The sequence below is a fragment of the Rutidosis leptorrhynchoides genome, chromosome 7 (assembly GCF_046630445.1).
Source record: "Rutidosis leptorrhynchoides isolate AG116_Rl617_1_P2 chromosome 7, CSIRO_AGI_Rlap_v1, whole genome shotgun sequence".
NCBI classification, from domain to species: domain Eukaryota; kingdom Viridiplantae; phylum Streptophyta; class Magnoliopsida; order Asterales; family Asteraceae; genus Rutidosis; species Rutidosis leptorrhynchoides.
This window is the reverse complement of record NC_092339.1, coordinates 20,582,562-20,596,563: the sequence shown is the minus strand read 5'-3', so window position 1 is coordinate 20,596,563 and position 14,002 is coordinate 20,582,562.

Genomic DNA, 14,002 nt, shown 5'->3' with positions numbered 1-14,002 from the left:
GGTTTTGCTTGTAAATATATAAATCCGTCACTGTATGGCTTCTCCCACGGTCGACCGTGATTCGACCGCAGAACACCTGACAAAATTGATTTGTCCTAACACCTTACACAAATTCAATGATCAATAGATTGTAAGAGGACAAATTGATATCTCTGTCAAAGTACTCTCAATATAGCTACCTACCCCATTAAAGTTTACTAGACAACATTCATCATTTGTCTATTAAAGTAAATACATTCAACAAATTCACTTCAACTACTCCAAACATCTCTTTGCAAAGCAAAAGTTTTTTTTTCACAATGAGATCTATTGTTGAAGGGAGAGAAGTTCTTACACATCATCTTACTACTTACTCTCTTGAAAGCTTCTCAAACATCAAGTGAGATGCCTTTCTTAATCTAAGAGGTTCACTCTATCCGCTTCAAATCAATGAATTCTATGAGAATTTTCAATCCTCACAAAATAATGAGAAAATCTCATTTTCTCTTTATGGAAGAAGTTATTCATTAACGCTTAAAGAATTTGGAAATATTATGGATGTTCCGAATGAAGGTCGAACATTCTTTCTAGAACCAAATTCGTTCATTGAATTTTCCGAATGGGTAAAGAAAGACAATGCACTAGATATTATGTGCAATGGAACTCTTAGACCCGGATTCATCAAAAAGGATGGATTCCTTTGTCAACATCTTGCATCGACATATGATCTCTGGCAACAGATCATCACTGCAAATGTTTATGGAAAGGGGGAACTACTGGATCGACTGGATGCAAATGAAGTCACCTTCATATGGTGTCTTCTGAACTCCACGAAAGTAAATGTTGCACACTTCATGGCATCAAGAATGCAACATGCAAGTCAACATTCCCGCATGTTACTTCCGTATGGTCTCCATCTAACCAAGCTTTTCGCATATGTTGGAATGACATCTCCGTTTCATCATTCCATTCAAGTCTCTTCATATCCAATATGCAAAGCTTTAACCAAGCATATCCAAGAACCTCCTCTTGAAAATCCACCCAACTTTTGTTCTCTTTCGACACAGGGATAAAACAGTGTAATTCATGGAAACATTCTAAAACTTGGTCGAAGATTATCACGACTTGAGGAAAAGGACAAGGGTCACTCCTCTCATCACAAAAATTGAGCTTCTTTTGACTATCATGTATTATCTATGTATGAATTATCTGTGCTTAGTACGTACCTTGAATAAAATGTGTGCTTGTTGTGTTTTAATATATATGTTTTTCCAATATGCACAATTTAAGGGGGAGTTTTGCTCTAAGGGCGAGCTTAGTTCTAGGGGGAGCTAACCTTTTTGCTTCCACAAAAGGGGGAGAAAGATGGATACAAGTGATTGTTAACACTTACATATTTATAGCAAAATGTCCCTCATCACTTGTATGTTTGTCATCATCAAAAAGGGGGAGAATGTTGGTTGAATGTGGATTAATGCACTAAAAGATAAACTTAAGTATGATTAACCAAAGTGTGATTAACCAAAGAATATTTTTTGATGATGACACATACATATGCATAAGTGATGACTGACATCTTAACATAAAACACGCAAGGTCACTAATCCATACTTTATCTTGCAAACGACCAAGTCAAACATAGGTTAAAGAATGAAATTAAAACTTCAGCTAAACACACGATCGAGGTACGGTCGACCGCACAGTCAACCGTGAAAACCCAAACTGAATTGCAACGCAGTTTTGTGAAAACAAGTTGCACGGTCGCCACTACGGTCAACCGCAGTGTGACCGCAGTTTTCTCTGTTACCATTTTCGACCAAATAAAGTTTGACTAGTTCCTGACATTTATAATTCATGAAACCTTTCTCAATATGCTTAGAATAGATACCCTCTTCATACTCAACCGAGGTTTGGTCATAAAAACACTAATTGTGATTAATTGCGCCTAATAACATCTTAATGACAAATTAACCAAGATTAGGCATAACACATAAGTGTTAATCAACAACTTGTGATCTTAATTCTTATCTAGATATCCTTAGATGATCATCAAGTACCAACACACTTAAGCCAGTGTCACTAGAACAATGATTGCTATTAGAAATGACTTAGTGATTAATTAAGGCTAAATGAGGAACAATGCTCTCAAGATTAACTAGTAATGACTTGTAGTCCTAAAACACACTTAGATACATTTAGGATGGTCACCAAGTCCCAACTAGAGATTGCTCTTCCCTTGCACATGTATTGGACATTAATGTGTGCTTACACATTAATCATGTAATGTGTCATATTGCACATTAAACTTATTAAGTGCTTAAATTATAAGTTATACAAGTATCTATATGATTGATCCTAGAATAACTATCTATTGCTATGTGAGTATTACTTGCTACTTGCCAATATGCTTAATACTCACAAACTTGTCAACTTGATTAATATGTTTGCTATGTGCTCATTAGTTAGGATTCAAGCAACTAACCTACTCCAATAGATTAAGTGTAAAATGGTTCACAATGAAAGTATAGTCAATTATCTATTTGATCTAGTCTAAGTAACTAAGGGTGATTGCTTATGACTTAACTTTGATGTCTCTACATGCTTCATGATTATCTTATAGAGACATTGTTCAATTAATCTCTAACTAAACTTAAAAAGAACATGACTTGTGATTAATTGAAACTATGAAGTTAATGACATAGTGACTAGTCTTTAGAATTGAACCAAAGACATTAATGTGACTAACTAAGTCTTGACCAAACTAAAATTTCCCAAAATATCAATCACGATACTTCTCCAAGAATGTTGGGTTTGCAACTTTTGGAATGATTAGTCACTTTCATGCATTAAGAACAAATCTCACACACTTAATGCATATAGTACTTGTATAGGATGTTTGGTTTCTTTTGCAGGTGCTAGAAAGAGTAAAGGTGCCAAAATATGGTGTTCAAATTTGAGTCAAACGGCTATACAATGGATACCTAATTTGGACTGGAGCACGTAAGGTCGCACCACGGTCGACCGTGCAGGCAACCGTGTGTTAACGGCTATTTTTTGAATCTCACTATAAAAGGCAAACATTTAAGAGCATTTGAAGCTGACCCTCTTGTATATTTAAAAGGCTTATCTCCAATGATCACAAGTGCATCAATTACTACTCAAATGTGATCAAGCAAGAGAAGATTCTATGATCTTATAGATATAGAATTGGGTTGTTGTAAACTTACTAATCAAAATCATTTATCTTGTGAGTTTATTTAATGTAATGTATGTCCTAGTATTGTGTTAGGATCATCATTGCAAAGTGTATAAGTCTTGTAACTTCAATTAGTAGAAGCATAGGCTAGCTTAGTGATCTACTTCCTTAAAGGGACTTAGAAGTTGATTAATCTTATTTGGAGATTAATACTTGTCCAAGGTGAAGACAAGTTGATCTAGGTTGGAGTTGATCTTTAAAAGGGAAAGAAAGATTAGGTTTGTTGTCTACCAAAGAAGTTGAAGACTTGTAAATCGGATCTTCACCGAGTTTGGAGAAAAGTGCTTAGTGAAGCAACAAATCCCGATTAGTGTAATCGGGGAGTGGATTAAGGTGGATTAGTTAACATCCACCCGAACCACTATAAATCCTTGTGTCTATGTTCTTTACATTACTTCATTTATCATTTTTGTAGTGACCCGAACTTTTCCATCTTTATATATATTAAATGAAATTGTTATTTACATGATTAAGTGCTTCCAACATGTTAAGCAATCAAACTTGTTAAGACTTGATTAATTGAAATAGGTTTCATATAGACAATTGACCACCCAAGTTGACCGGTGATTCACGAACGTTAAAACTTGTAAAAACTATATGATGACATATATATGATTATATATATAGTTAACATGATATTATGATAAGTAAGTATCTCATTAGGTATTTTAACAATGAGTTATATACATAAAATTGAGTTTATTGAATTAAGAAACTCGAAACGATATATATAACGATTATCGTTATAACAATGTCTTACTAAATACATATGAATCATATTAAGATATTGATATACTATGTTTAATCATGATAAATTATAAGTAAACATGTCATTAAGTGTATTAACAATGAACTACATATGTAAAAACAAGACTACTAACTTAATGATTTCGAAACGAGACATATATGTAACGATTATCGTTGTAATGACATTTAAATGTATATATATATCATATTAAGATATATTAATATATCATAATATCATGATAATATAATAATTTAACATCTCCTTAGATATAATAAACATTGGGTTAACAACATTTAACAAGATCGTTAACTTAAAGGTTTCAAATCAACATTTACATGTAACGACTAACGATGACTTAACGACTCAGTTAAAATGTATATACATGTAGTGTTTTAATATGTATTCATACACTTTTGAAAGACTTCAATACAATTATCAAAATACTTCTACTTAACAAAAATGCTTACAATTACATCATCATTCAGTTTCATCAACAATTCTACTCGTATGCACCTGTATTCGTACTCGTACAATACACAACTTTTAGATGTATGTACCATTGGTATATACACTCCAATGATCAGCTCTTAGCAGCCCATGTGAGTCATCTAACACATGTGGGAATAATCATTTGGAAACTAGCATGGAATATCTCATAAAATTACAAAAATATTAGTAATCGTTCGTGACTTATTTACGTGTAAACAAAATTACACATCCTTTATATCTAATCCATATACCAACGACCAAAAACACCTACAAACATTTTCATTCTTCAATTTTCTTCATCTAATTGATCTCTCTCAAGTTCTATCTTCAAGTTCTAAGTGTTCTTCATAAATTCTATAAGTTCTAGTTTCATAAAATCAAGAATACTTCCAAGTTTGGTAGCTTACTTCCAATCTTGTAAATTGATCATCCAACCTCAAGAAATCTTTCTTATTTACTGTAAGATATATTTCTAATACTCATATTCAAACTTTGATTCAATTTCTATAACTATAACAATCTTATTTCGAGTGAAAATCTTACTTGAACTTGTTTTCGTGTCATGATTCTGCTTCAAGAACTTTCAAGCCATCCAAGGATCCTTTGAAGCTAGATCTATTTTTCTCATTTCCAGTAAGTTTATCCACAAAACCTGAGGTAGTAATGATGTTCATAACATCATTCGATTCATATATATATAACTACCTTATTTGAAGGTTTAAACTTGAAATCACTAGAACATAGTTTAGTTAATTCTAAACTTGTTCGCAAACAAAAGTTAATCCTTCTAACTTGACTTTTAAAATCAACTAAACATATGTTCTATATCTATATGATATGCTAACTTAATGATTTAAAACCGGAAAATAAGAAAAACACCGTAAAACCGGATATACGCCGTCGTAGTAACACCGCGGGCTGTTTTGGGTTAGTTAATTAAAAACTATGATAAAATTTGATTTAAAAGTTGTTCTTATGAGAAAATGATTTTTCTTATGAACATGAAACTATATCAAAAAATCATGGTTAAACTCAAAGTGGAAGTATGCTTTCCAAAATGTTCATCTAGACGTCGTTCTTTCGACTGAAATGACTACCTCTTACAAAAATGACTTATAACCTGTATTTCTGACTATAAACTTATACTTTTTCTGTTTAGATTCATAAACTTACGTTCAATATGAAACCAAAGCAACTTGAAACACTCAAAACGGATTTAAAACGAAGAAGTTATGGGTAAAACAAGATTGGATATTTTTGCTTGTTGTAGCTACGTGAAAATTGGTAACAAATTTATATTAATCATATCCTAGCTAACTTATATTGTATTATACATGTATTCTAATATATTATGTAATCTTGGGATACCATAGACACGTATGCAAATGTTTTGACATATCATATCGACCCATCTATATATATTATTTGGAACAACCATAGACACTCTATATGCAGTAATGTTGGAGTTAGCTATACAGGGTTGAGGTTGATTCCAAAAATATATATACATTGAGTTGTGATCTAGCCTGAGACGTGTATACACTGGGTCGTGGATCGATTCAAGATAATATATATCAATTTATTTCTGTACATCTAATTGTGGACAACTAGTTGTAGGTTACTAACGAGGACAGCTGACTTAATAAACTTAAAAAATTTAAACGTATTAAAAATGTTGTAAATATATTTTGAACATACTTTGATATATATATGTATATATTTGTTATAGGTTCATGAATCGACCAGTGGCCAAGTCTTACTTCTCGGCGAAGTAAAAATCTGTGAAAGTGAGTTATAGTCCCACTTTTAAAATCTAATATTTTGGGATGAGAATACATGCAGTTTTATAAATGTTTTACGAAATAGACTCAAGTAAATGAAACTACATTATATGGGTGAATGATCGAAGCCGAATATGCCCCTTTTGCTTGGTAGCCTAAGAATTAGTAAACCGATCTACTAATTGAAGCGAATCCTAAAGATAGATCTATTGGGCCTAACGAACCCCATTCAAAGTACCGGATGCTTTAGTACTTCGAATTCTTTTTTATCATGTTCGAAGGATTTCCCGGAATGATAGGGGATATTCGTATATGCATCTTGTTAATATCGGATACCAGGTGTTCACCATATGAATGATTTTTATCTCTATGTATGGGATGTATATTGAAATATGAAATCTTGTGGTCTATTATTATGATTTGATAATATATAGGTTAAACCTATAACTCACCAACATTTTTGTTGACGTTTTAAACATGTTTATTCTCAGGTGATTATTAAGAGCTTCCGCTGTTGCATACTAAAATAAGGACAAGATTTGGAGTCCATGCTTGTATGATATTATGTAAAAACTGCATTCAAGAAACTTATTTTTGATGTAATATATTCTTATTGTAAACCATTATGTAATGGTCGTGTGTAAACGGTATATTTTAGATTATTATTATTTGATAATCTACGTAATGCTTTTTAAACCTTTATAGATAAAATAAAGGTTATGGTTGTTTTAAAAATGAATGCAGTCTTTGAAAAACGTCTCATATAGAGGTCAAAAACTCGCAACGAAATCAATTAATATGGAACGTTTATAATCAATATGAACGGGACATTTCAGTTGGTATCTGAGCGTTAGTCTTAGAGAACTGGAAAATTGCATTAGTGTGTCTTACCGAGTTTGTTAGGATGCATTAGTGAGTCTGGACTTCGACCGTGTTTTTCTTCAAAAACGATTGCTTAACATTTTTTTGTTGGAAACTATATATTATTAACATGTAAATATTATGTGATATATTAATCTCTTAACGTGTTTGATATTGTGTGATAGATGTCTACCACTAGTACAAATCCCATCGATTCTCCTAATAATAATGAAGAGTCGAATATATTTTGGGAAGATTCACAAATTCCCGAAGAGGAACCGGAAGATGAGGAACCGGAAGAGGAGGAATCGGAAGAAGAGGAACCGGAAGAGGAGGAACCGGAAGAGGAGGAACCGGAAGAAGAAGAGGTTCCGGAGGAAGAAATATTGATACCTATAGTAAATCAATTAAATAAAAGAAAATCCTCAACCAACAGACCAAAGTTAATAATGGTCAATGGTGTTTCCGCCGAGGAAGCAAAATATTGAGAAGATTACCAATTTTTCGATGAATCGGATCCCGATGAGGATTCCGATGATGTTATAGAAATTACCTCGACCCAATTTAATAAAGCGAAAGAAAATAATAAGGGAAAAGGAATAAAAATAGAGAAACCCGATTCCAACCCCGATGAACTTTATATGTATCGGCAACATCCGTATTTCCTAAAATGTAACAATAACCCGGGAACCTCTAAACCACCAGGTTTTTCTAAACCATTGTGGAAAATGACGGCTCGTATTAGAGGAACACCATATATTCCTAGAAAATTAGGAAAACGAACCAAGTCCGAAGAAGAAGAAACCAGTTATTCAGAATAGAGAGTTGTAATCATGTTGTGTATTATATGTATTGTAGTGTGCTTGTACTTTTATGTTCTATGTAAAAATTGCTTGTATTGTTTGTTAATTGTCTTTTACGAATCTAATCCTTGTCTATTTTACAGTATAAAAACAAAATGGACGTTAAGGGTAGACAACCGAATATTTTAGAAGATCTACCAGAGGATATGATTGAGAAAATCTTATCTAGAGTCGGTCAGAATTCATCAGCACAATTAATTATGGCAAAATTAACTTGTTAAACATTTGAAAGACTTTCCAGAAATACCTTAGTTTATAAAAGGCTTTCCTTTGATAGGTGGGGTATATCACATTGGGGAGACCGTAAGTTACGCCGTGTTTTCTTTAAAGCTTTAAATGCAGGGAACCCAAATGCAATTTTACGCTACAAGTTAAGAACCTATTTTGACTCAACATATCCCAACATAGGATTTCGTGAATTAGAAAGAGCTTCTAACATGCAACATAAAGAAGCATGTTATGCTTACGGGTTAGTGATGTTCGCTTCTTACCAAAGTGAGAAAAATAATATCGGATTGCAACTTTTAAATAAAACCTTCCCACAAGTGACGGATTCAATAGTTGGGGTGAGAAACAAGGTTTTTAGATTATTACGGGGCTGTTGGACATTACGAAACCCTCGTCCTTTTGACAACATTACAACATGCTGCCTAGCCAATGGTCATAACGGTTATTTTCCACAAGACCAAGGATGGGAAGTCGTCTTAGTAAAACCAGAATGCGTGACTTGTTTCTGGACTTATGAACTACGTATCTTTATTTCCTTTGCTGAACAACTTGCGTATTAACTAGGTTTATCTTCAAAAACTGTCCTGTATCAAAATGTACTATATTTCATGTTATATGTAATATAGCGAAGTTGTAAGTTTGAAGAATATTTGTATGTGATATATTATTATAATCAGTTTTTCATATGGAATTGTAGTAGTTGAATTGTATATTAGCTACTAAGTATGAACTTAACGGGTAGGTAGTACCCGAATTTAAACTTATAAAACGCTAATATGAAGAAAAAGCTTTTATAAATGAGTTCATATTATGCTACGAAATACTATTGACTACTCTTAATATTCTGTATGATTTACTCGATTTAGTTGGCTATTTTGAAGGAAATGGCACCAACTACTCGACACACCATGAATATGAGCGAAGAGGAATTTCGTACCTTTCTTGCTGCAAACATAGCTGCAGTACAGGCTGCGCTACATACCAACAATAACTCTGAATCTAGCAATGCAGCTAACGGCGCAAGAAATCGTGTAGGATGCTCCTATAAAGAATTCACTGCCTGCAAACCTTTGGAATTTGATGGAACCGAAGGACCAATTGGATTGAAACGGTGGACCGAGAAAGTCGAATCGGTGTTTGCCATAAGTAAGTGTACTGAAGAGGACAAAGTTAAGTACGCTACGCATACCTTCACAGGTACTGCGTTAATGTGGTGAAACACCTATCTTGAACAGGTAGGACAAAATGCTGCTTACGCACTACCGTGGTCGGCATTCAAGCAATTGATGAACGAGCAGTACCGTCCTAGAAACGAAGTCAATAAACTCAAGGCAGAACTTAGAGAGTTACGAACACAAGGGTTCGACGTTACCACATATGAACGACGATTCACAGAGTTGTGCCTATTGTGTCCGGGAGCATTCGAAGATGATGAAGAGAAGATCGATGCATTTGTAAAAAGGTTACCAGTAAGGATTCAAGAAGATGTGAGTTCACACGAGCCCACTTCTATACAGAAGGCAAGTCGAATAGCTCATAAACTCATAAATCAGATTGAGGGAAGAATTAAAGAGCAGGCGGCCGAAGAAGCCAACACGAAACAACTCAAGAGGAAGTGGGAGGAAAACGGTGACAAGAGTCACCAGTACAACAACCACAACAATTACAACCACAATCGCAACAACTATTCCAACAACCACAACAACAATCGCAACAATAACCGCAATCCTAACAATAACTACAACAAACATCCCAACAACAACAATAACTACAACAACCGTTTCAACAACAATAACAATCCCAACAACAACCTCAATAACAACAACGGCAACAAAAACCAAAAACAGCCATGTCATAGGTGTGAAGAAAATCATCAGGGGTTTTGCACGACATTTTGTAACAGGTGTAAAAGAAATGGTCATATCGCGATAAAGTATGAGGTCTACGGACCAAAGTTTAACAGAACTAAAGGAACAAATAATGTCGGAACAAGTAATGCCGAAACGAATAGTGTCAGAGCAAGTAATACCAACGCTGTTTGTTATAAATGTGGAAAACCGAGCCACATTATTAGAAATTGCCCGAATTAGGGGAATACTAATGGGCAGGGCCGTGGAAGAGTTTTCAATATTAATGCGGCAGAAGCACAGGAAGACCCGGAGTTTGTTACAGGTACGTTTCTTATTGACGATAAATCTGCTTATGTTTTATTTGATTCGGGTGCGGATAGAAGCTATATGAGTAGAGATTTTTGTGCTAAATTAAGTTGCCCATTGACGCCTTTGGATAGTAAATTTTTACTCGAATTAGCAAACGGTAAATTAATTTCAGCAGATAATATATGTCGGGAGAGAGAAATTAAACTGGGGGATGAAACATTTAAAATTGATTTAATACCAGTCGAGTTAGGGAGTTTTGATATAATAATTGGCATGGACTAGTTGAAAAAGGTGAGAGCAGAGGTCGTTTGTTACAAAAATACGATTCGCATTATGCGTGAAAAAGGAAAACCTTTAATGGTATACGGAGAAAAGAACAACGCGAAATTAAATCTTATTAGTAGTTTGAAGGCGCAAAAACTAATAAGAAAAGGTTGTTACGTCATTCTAGCACACATCGAGGAAGTTAAACCTGAAGAAAAGAACATCAGTGATGTTCCCGTTGCAAAAGAATTTCCCGATGTATTTTCGAAAGAATTACCGAGATTATCCTCACATCGATCCATTGAATTTCAAATAGACCTTGTACCAGGAGCTGCACCAATAGCTCGTGCTCCATACAGACTCGCACCCAGCGAAATGAAAGAATTACAAAGTCAGGTACAGGAACTTTTAGGGCGTGGTTTCATTCGACCAAATACATCACCATGGGGAGCTCCTGTTTTGTTTGTCAAGAAGAAAGATGGTACATTCAGGTTGTGTATCGACTACCGAGAGTTGAACAAACTTACCATCAAGAACCGCTACCTACTACCGAGAATCGACGACTTATTTGATCAACTACAAGGCTCGTCTGTTTATTCGAAGATCGATTTACGTTCTGGATATCATCAAATGCGGGTGAAGGAGGATGATATTCCAAAGACTGCTTTTAGGACGAGTTACGATCATTGCGAGTTTATGGTTATGCCGTTTGGATTGACTAACGCACCAGCTGTGTTCATGGACCTCATGAACCGAGTGTGTGGGCCATATCTTGACAAGTTTGTCATTGTTTTCATCGATGACATACTTATTTACTCAAAGAATGACCAAGAGCACGAAGAACATTTGAGAAAAGTGCTAGAGTTGTTAAGGAGAGAAAAACTGTACGCTAAGTTTTCAAAGTGTGCATTTTGGTTGGAAGAAGTTCAATTCCTCGGTCACATAGTGAACAAAGAAGGTATTCAGGTGGATCCAGCAAAGATTGAAACCGTTGAAAAGTGAGAAACCCCAAAAACTCCGAAACACATACGCCAGTTTTTAGGACTAGATGGTTACTACAGAAGGTTCATCCAAGACTTTTCCAGAATAGCAAAACCCTTGACTGCATTAACGCATAAAGGGAAGAAATTTGAATGGAAAGATGAACAAGAGAAAGCGTTTCAATTGATAAAGAAAAAGTTAACTACGGCACTTATATTGTCATTACCTGAAGGGAATGATGATTTTGTGATATATTGTGACGCCTCAAAGCAAGGTCTCGGTTGTGTATTAATGCAACGAACGAAAGTAATTGCTTATGCGTCTAGACAATTAAAGATTTACGAACAGAATTATACGACGCATGATTTGGAATTAGGCGCGGTTGGTTTTGCATTAAAGACTTGGAGGCACTACTTATATGGGGTCAAAAGTATTATATATACCGACCACAAAAGTCTTCAACGCATATTTAATCAGAAACAACTGAATATGAGGCAGCGTAGGTGGATTGAATTGTTGAATGATTACGACTTTGAGATTCGTTACCACCCGGGGAAGGCAAATGTGGTAGCCGACGCCTTGAGCAGAAAGGACAGAGAACCCATTCGAGTAAAAGCTATGAATATAATGATTCACACTAACCTTACTACTCAAATAAAGGAGGCGCAACAAGGAGTTTTAAAAGAGGAAAATTTAAAGGATGAAATACCCAAAGGATCGGAGAAGCATCTTAATATTCGGGAAGACAGAACCCGGTATAGGGCTGAAAGGATTTGGGTACCAAAATTTGGAGATGTGAGAGAAATGGTACTTAGAGAAGCTCATAAAACCAGATACTCAATACATCCTGGAACGGGGAAGATGTACAAGGATCTCAAGAAACATTTTTGGTGGCCGGGTATGAAAGCCGATGTTGCTAAATACGTAGGAGAATGTTTGACGTGTTCTAAGGTCAAAGCTGAGCATCAGAAACCATCAGGTCTACTTCAACAACCCGAAATCCCGGAATGGAAATGGGAAAACATTACCATGGATTTCATCACTAAATTGCCAAGGACTGCAAGTGGTTTTGATACTATTTGGGTAATAGTTGATCGTCTCACCAAATCAGCACACTTCCTGCCAATAAGAGAAGATGACAAGATGGAGAAGTTAGCACGACTGTATTTGAAGGAAGTCGTCTCCAGACATGGAATACCAATCTCTATTATCTCTGATAGGGATGGCAGATTTATTTCAAGATTCTGGCAGACATTACAGCAAGCATTAGGAAATCGTCTAGACATGAGTACTGCCTATCATCCACAAACTGATGGGCAGAGCGAAAGGCGATACAAACGCTTGAAGACATGCTACGAGCATGTGTTATTGATTTCGGAAACAGTTGGGATCGACATCGACCGTTAGCAGAATTTTCCTACAACAACAGCTACCATTCAAGCATTGAGATGGCGCCATTTGAAGCACTTTATGGTAGAAAGTGCAGGTCTCCGATTTGTTGGAGTGAAGTGGGGGATAGACAGATTACGGGTCCGGAGATAATACAAGAAACTACCGAGAAGGTCATCCAAATTCAACAACGGTTGAAAACTGCCCAAAGTCGACAAAAAAGCTACGCCGACATTAAAAGAAAAGATATAGAATTTGAAATTGGAGAGATGGTCATGCTTAAGGTTGCACCTTGGAAAGGTGTTGTTCGATTTGGTAAACAAGGGAAATTAAATCCAAGGTATATTGGACCATTCAAGATTATTGATTGTGTCGGACCAGTAGCTTACCGACTTGAGTTACCTCAACAACTCGCGGCTGTACATAACACTTTTCACGTCTCGAATTTGAAGAAATATTTTGCTAAATAAGATCTCACTATTCCGTTAGACGAAATCCAAATCAATGAAAAACTTCAATTCATCGAAGAACCCGTCAAAATAATGGATCATGAGGTTAAAAGACTTAAACAAAACAAGATACTAATTGTTAAAGTTCAATGGAATGCTCGTAGAGGACCCGAGTTCACCTGGGAATGAGAAGATCAGATGAAGAAGAAATACCCTCACTTATTTCCAGAAGATACGTTAACACCTCCAACTGCTTAAAATTTCGGGACGAAATTTATTTAACGGGTAGGTACTGTAGTGACCCGAACTTTTCCATGTTTATATATATTAAATGAAATTTTTATTTACATGATTAAGTGCTTCCAACATGTTAAGCAATCAAACTTGTTAAGACTTGATTAATTGAAATAGGTTTCATATAGACAATTGACCACCCAAGTTGACCGGTGATTCACGAACGTTAAAACATGTAAAAACTATATGATGACATATATATGATTATATATATAGTTAAAATGATATTATGATAAGTAATTATCTCATTAGGTATTTTAA